The sequence below is a fragment of the Rhincodon typus genome, chromosome 43 (assembly GCF_021869965.1).
Source record: "Rhincodon typus isolate 14 chromosome 43, sRhiTyp1.1, whole genome shotgun sequence".
NCBI lineage: Eukaryota > Metazoa > Chordata > Chondrichthyes > Orectolobiformes > Rhincodontidae > Rhincodon > Rhincodon typus.
In genome coordinates, this window is record NC_063374.1 from 6,273,536 (window position 1) to 6,280,432 (window position 6,897).

Consider the following 6,897-nt stretch of genomic DNA (forward strand, 5'->3'; position numbering starts at 1 on the left):
ACATCAGCCTTCCTGCCCCTCTGATGCTGCTTGGCCTGCTGTGTTCATCCGGCTCTACACCTTGTTATCTTCCATCCATGGACTCCATTTACATTTCTCATTGCCATAAAAACGCTGCCAACGTCATCAAAGACCCCTCCCACCCCAGTAAATGCCCTCTTCCAACCTCTTCTGTAGAGCAGAACACATGCACTAACAGGTTGAAAAGCAGCTTCTTCCCTGCCGTTATTAGACTCTCTAACTTCAAATAATGCTGATCTTGCCAATGTTGACCTGTCTTTGCACACCTCCCGTGCAGTGTAACCTGTACGGCTCACTCAGTCTAAGCACCCTACGACCTGTATGTCCTTGTTTGCTATGATCTGCCTGTACTCCTTGCAAAACAAAGCTTTTCACTAAATAAATCGAATCAAACCAGAGATGGCCCAGGCCTATTGTGCTCTGCATTGGACGGTGACACATATCCACATATCTGGGGTGAAAGGACTGTAAATCAAGTACTTTTTTCTCCTTTTTATTCTTATGCTGGATTTTTATTTATTATTCTTTCAATTTTATACCAAATACTTAAGTATCTATACCTAAGTATCTAAGATGGTGCCATAGGCTCAACTTTGCAAACTTTCCACTGTACCCATTCGAGTGACAATAAGTCTAATTCGGTTCAATGTCTGTAAAGATGCAAAAGGAAAATAAATAAGCAGCCAGCTTTAAACTCATTTGGAGCTTGGTGGTGGCTGCTAATCACTGGGTGAAGCCAACACTGACCTGACACTCGATGCCCTCCAAATTGGCACACGCCTGCCAGTGCCCAATGTGCTGATGATGTACCGGAGAGAGAACACAGGTTGTGAGCAGAAGGCAGGATGGCAACAACACAGAGCGAGCAGGAGTCTGTCTGTATACTTACCACCGTCATGAGATATCTGGTTCCAGACATTGACCAGAACCCCCTCCTGTGGTTCAGAGGAGCCACCAACATATATCTGATTGAAGAACGTCGCGTTAGAGGGAACTGCAATGGGCTGGAATGGAGTATGGAGAGTAGACTTCACACAGGTCTTGTTCTGAGGATAGAACTGGTACATGACAGACTGCAAGCAGAGGAAAAGAGGGAGCAGTTACACAAGGAAACTTTACCACACTTCCCAAAAATCTGCAAATCAGGAGACCCAGGCAAGAACATCTGTTTGCATCGAATTCAAAATCTCACACATGCATTTGTTGCGAGAGTGCTAATTCCCTCAGCGCACTGCTAAGCAAAGTATTTGAACATTGATTGGTGATTTACTAAGCATTTTTAACTGCAGGTACCATGGTACAACAGAGCATCTGGTGGAATTACATTGGTCCTATTGGCTGCATTTTGCAACCTCAATGATACAGGGAGCTGCTTAAGGAGGAAACTTGTGCACAACTTGAACTTTGCAGATGCAAAATGGGAAATTTTTAAATATACCATTAGGCTCCCTTGTGGAATTGTTCACAGGTACTTTGAACAAAATCTAGATGAAATGGGGTTTGAAACTGGCTCATAATTGGGCCTATGCTGTCCCTGTCCTGGGAACATTTGATGGGGGACAGTGTAGAGGAAGCATTACTCTGTATCTAACCCCGTGCTGTCCCTGTCCTGGGAACATTTGATGGGGGGACAGTGTAGAGGGAGCTTTACTCTGTATCTAACCCTGTGCTGTCCCTGTCCCGGGAGTGTTTGATGGGGGGACAGTATAGAGGAAGCTTTACTCTGTATCTGACCCCGTGCTGTCCCTGTCCTGGGCATGTTTAATGGGGCCTTTTTTTATATATTTCCAGCCTGAAGTGGGGAGTTTGTTGTTTGAATCACTCATGGCAATCATTCCACTACTTATTTCCCTCAGCATGGGGAGCATAGATGAAGAATGTCTTCCTTTTCACTTTGATGGATCAAGATTTGAGAGAGATTTCGGGAATGTTGTGCTTTCCAAATTGAAAATCAGGCTCTTAGGGGCCAAACAAACCCACCTGCTGGAATAGTATGATGTCCACCATTTCTAGCATTTTGCTAGATCCATGCGACACCTTTCTGAACACATATATCCTCTTTTGAATAGCATCATAGGAGAATATTTCCTGTTCCACAAAGGTTCTCCTCAGGTCACCCTTTGAAAGAAGATTGGCAAAGATGACACCATTACTGAGAGCTTATACATAGAACATGGAGCTGTACAGCATGGGAACAGGCCCTTCGGCCCACAAAGTTATGCCAAACATGACGCCAAATTAAACTAGTCCCTTCTACCTGCCCTTGGCCCATATCCCTCCATTCCTTGTATATTCATGCAATTTTCTAAAAGCCCCTTAAATGCCCCTATCGTTCCTGCCTCCACCATCATCCCCTGGCAGCGCATTCCACACTCCTACCATTCTCTGTGTAAAAAACTTGCCCCTCACATCTCCTTTGAACTTTCCCCCTTTCACCTTCAATACATGTTCCCTAGTTTTAGACATTTCAACTCTGGGAAAAAGATTCTGACTGTCAACCCCTATCTGTGCCTCTCATAATTTTATAGATTTCTATCAGGTCTCCCCTCAGCCTCCGCCTCTCCAGAGAAAACAACCCGAGTTTTTCCAGTCTCTCCCTTATTGCCCATACCCTCTAATCCAGGCAGCATCCTGGTAAACCTCTTCTGCACCCTCTCCCCAAAGCCTCCACATCCTTCCTGTAACGTGGTGACCAGATTTGAACACAATACTCTAAGCGCGGCCTAACAAGTCTTATAAAGCTGCAACAGTGACATCCTGACTCCTGTATTCAATTCCCTGACCAATAAAGGCGAGCACGCCATATGCCTTCTTTACCACCTTATCTACTTGTGTGGCCACTTTCAGGGAGCTATGGACTTGAACCCTAAAGTACCCATCAGTGAAGGCAATATAGACTAGGAGCTCTTTCTCTGGATAGAAGTCTTAACAATTATTATTGGAGTTCGATAGATTTGACATAGAGAAGATCATTCTGCTTAGAGCCGAGGGAAGAGCTTTGGGATTGTATTGATATTGTTATATTAACAAATGGGACTAGTCCAGTGTAGGATACCCAGTCAGCACAGATAAGCTGGACTGAAGGGTCTGTTTCCACGCTGTATGACTCTATGACTAGTGGACTGTCAATAGTGGGAAGTGACTGGATAATTCCAATCAGGAATTCGGGGAAAGGTGATAAAGAATGCATGGCCGCAAGCATTGGTTGAGGCGAATCACAAGGATGAGGGTTCTTGCTCACTCCTGGCTTTTGAGCAGTGCTAGTTAAACTAGAGGAGTTTGATTCCTAAATGCCCTTAGGGAGCCTGCATTCTTATAGAGTCATGGAGTGCACAGCCCAGAAACAGACCCTTCGGCCCAACCAGTCCATGCCGACCATAATCCCAAACTGAATTAGTCCCACCTGCCTGCTCCTGGCCCATATCCCTCCAAACCTTTCCCTATTCATGTACTTATCCAAATGTCTTTTAAACGTTGTGACTGTATCCACATCCACCACTTCCTCTGGAAGTTCATTCCGCACACAAACCACCCTCTATGTAAAATATTTGCTCCTTGTGTCTTTTTAAAATCTCTCTCATCTCACCTGAAAAATGTGCCCCCTAGTCTTGAAATCCCCCCACCCTAGGGAAAAGACAACTACCATTAACTCTATCTATACCTCTCATTATTTCATAAACATCCGTCAGGTCGCCTCTCAACCTCCAACTCTCCAGTGAAAAAAGTCCCAGCCTATCCAGCCTCTCCTTAGAACTCAAACCTTGCATTCCCGGCAACATCCTGGTAAATCTCTTCTGAACCCTTTCCGGCTTAATAGTACCCTTCCGATAACTGGGTGACCAGGACTGGACACAGTATTCTTGATGTGTTCCAATCCATGTTGGCATGGGTGTAGCCACAGTCATAGAGTTTTGTATAAATATCAAACCAGTGGAAAATACATTCAAATTATTTGCAAGTTTAAAAATCCCAATTTGTAAAACCAATGATCATACACTGCATCAATGTCACAATGTCTCAAAGCACCATTTTGTTTGAAGCTCAGATTATCAGATAACACTATAATTGCGTGACAGTTGTGATCCCTGCTTAATGCACTAGTTTATGAGTGAAATTCACTTAGAAGGGATCGAAGATAGCATAAATATTAATCCTAGTCAATGAGTAAAACATATACACTCTGCTCTATGACTTAAATAGGAAATGTGCCCAAAAGAAGTCAAGTGATTAAGGATAAGTTGGATATCCACAAACCACAAAGATATAGAAGTGTTACACTGCTGGGATGAGATGAGGAGATGAGGAGATTTCTGTGGAGCATAACCATTTCATGGCCCTGTATGTATGTGATGTCATATAACAGAACAGGGGGCTGCTGGGATGACATTTGGTTCATTGAGAATGAAGCAACTACCCTGCAGTGAGTTGATGGAATAACCACGAGGTCTATCCAACACCAAGCACAATCCCCCGTTTTCCAACTTTGCGGCCACTGCTGACGCAATCATTCCGCACCCACAAGCCCCACCGTCTGGAAGGACAAGGGCAGCGAATCCCATGAGAAATGCCACTACCTGCGTGCTGCCCCTCCGAGCCACAATCCATCCCGAACTGCGGTTTCTATCCCTCCGTTCGCCTCCCGTTCGTGTGTCTATCGAGACAGGCCTCAGACGTTGCTTCCACCACCTTCTCTGGCACTGCATTCCAGGGCTGCTATCACCCTCTGGGTGAAAAACTTTCTCCCCACTTCTTCCCACCTTGAACCTGTGACCTCTCGTAGTTGACCTTTCCACCCTTGGGGAGGGGAGAAAGCCCGTGACTGCCTACCCTACCTACGCCTCTCGTAATTTTGGAGACCTCTATCAAGTTGCACACCGCCCCTACCCCCCTACCAAACCTTGGCTTCTGTCTTTCCAGTGAAAACAATCCGAGTTTATCCACCCCTCTAAAACCCTCCAGGACCAAGCAACATCCTGGTAAACCTTCCTTGCACCGTCTCCAAAGCATCCATGCCCTGCTCATAGGCTGGCAACCAGAACTGCACACAATGTTCCAAATGTGGCCTGTAACAACAGCGCTTTAATCCAGGGACCACTGCTGGGTTATTTGATGTGTGAACAAAGGGAATAATCTGTATTTAGATAAAAACTTAGATTCTGACACTGAGGAGCAACTGATTGTAAGTTCTACTTAATAACTTCTCCCAAATCTCAGGATTCAAATTTGCCGCCATAAAGCGAGCCCAGAGTTGAAAGCTTTCAGGGAGAAGACTTGAGTTTCTGAAGTTGGGGATGTGATAACCAATGCTAAGGCACCTCCCCCACCCCCCCCACCCCCCTCCACTCGAAGAGTAGCTGTCAATATCTGCAACAGCTTATAGGAAGGAGAGATTGAAGGATAGGTAACCAAAAAGTCTCAGTCAATTCGGCATGTCTATCTGGACGCGTTACAGCTTGGTTTGGCAACTGCTCTGCCCAGGACTGTGAGAAACGACAGAGAGTTGTGAACACAGCCCGGTCCATCACACAAACCAACCGTCAATCCACTGATACCACAGTGTGGAGCTGGAGGAACACAGCAGGCCAGGCAGCATCAGAGGAGTAGGAAAGCTGATGTTTCGGGTCACTAATCTCGTTTCATCTGGTGATCTCACCCCCTGACCCCACGCTCCCCCACAACAGCCTCCAAGCTCATTTGTCTCCCGATCCCGTACAGCTTGCTTCTACCTCTTTCCCAAAATCCACAAAACCCGGGAAGACCCCCATTGCTTCTGTCTCTCCTGCCCCACAGAACTCATCTCTTCCTACCTCAACTCAATTTTTTTAATCTCTCCGCCTCATCCAGCCCCTTCCCACTTACATCTGCAATTTCTTGGACGATTTATGCTGGTTTCAGAATTTCCAGTTTGCAGGCTCCCAATGCCTCCTCTTTACCAGAGCCGTGCAATCCCTTTACACGTCCAACCCCCACCCGGAGGGTCTCAGGGCTCTCCGCTTCTTCCTGGAAAAAAGGCCTGAACCGTCCCCACCCACCGCCACCCTCCTCCGCTTGGCTGAGCTCATCCTCACCCTCAACGACTTCTCTTTTAACTCCTCCCACTTTCTTCAGGGCAAAGGGGTGGCCATAGGTACCCGCCTGGGCCGCGGTTATGCCCATCTCTTCGTGGGGAATATGGAACATTCCTTGTTCCAATCCTACTGCAGTCCCCACCTGCAACCCTTCCTCCAGTACATAGATGATATCATCGGTGCTGCTTCCCTCTACTTATCCTGATTTGGAAAAGTTTATCCATCTCACTTCCAATTTCCACCCTGCTCTCACCTTCATCTGGTCCATCTCTGGATTCCTCCTTTCCCTTCCTTGACAGTCCTGTTTCCAGCTCTGGGGATAACTTGGCCACCAATATCCACTACAAACCCACCGACTCCCACCATTACCTTGACTATACATCTTCAGGACCTGCTTCCTATAAAGACACAATTCCATTCTCCCAGTTTCTCCATCATATCTGCTCTGGTGATGCCAACTTCAACAAGGGAGCCTCCGAAATGTCCACCTTCTTCCTCAACCGTGGATTCCCCATCTCTGTTGTCGACAGGGCCCTCAAAAGGGTGCGACTCATCTCCTGCACCTCTGCCCTCACCCTCTCTCTTCCCCCCTGCAACAGCGATAGACTTCCCTTTATCCTCACCTGCCGTCCCCCTGGAATCCACATTCAGAAGAGGACCCAGACACCATTTCCGCCACCCCTCCAGTGAGATGCCACCACCAGATACATATTCCCCTCCCCTCCCATGTCCACCTTCCGCAGGGACCGTTCCCTCCAGGACACCATGATCAACACTTCCTTCATCTCCAACATCCACCCCCCCCCCC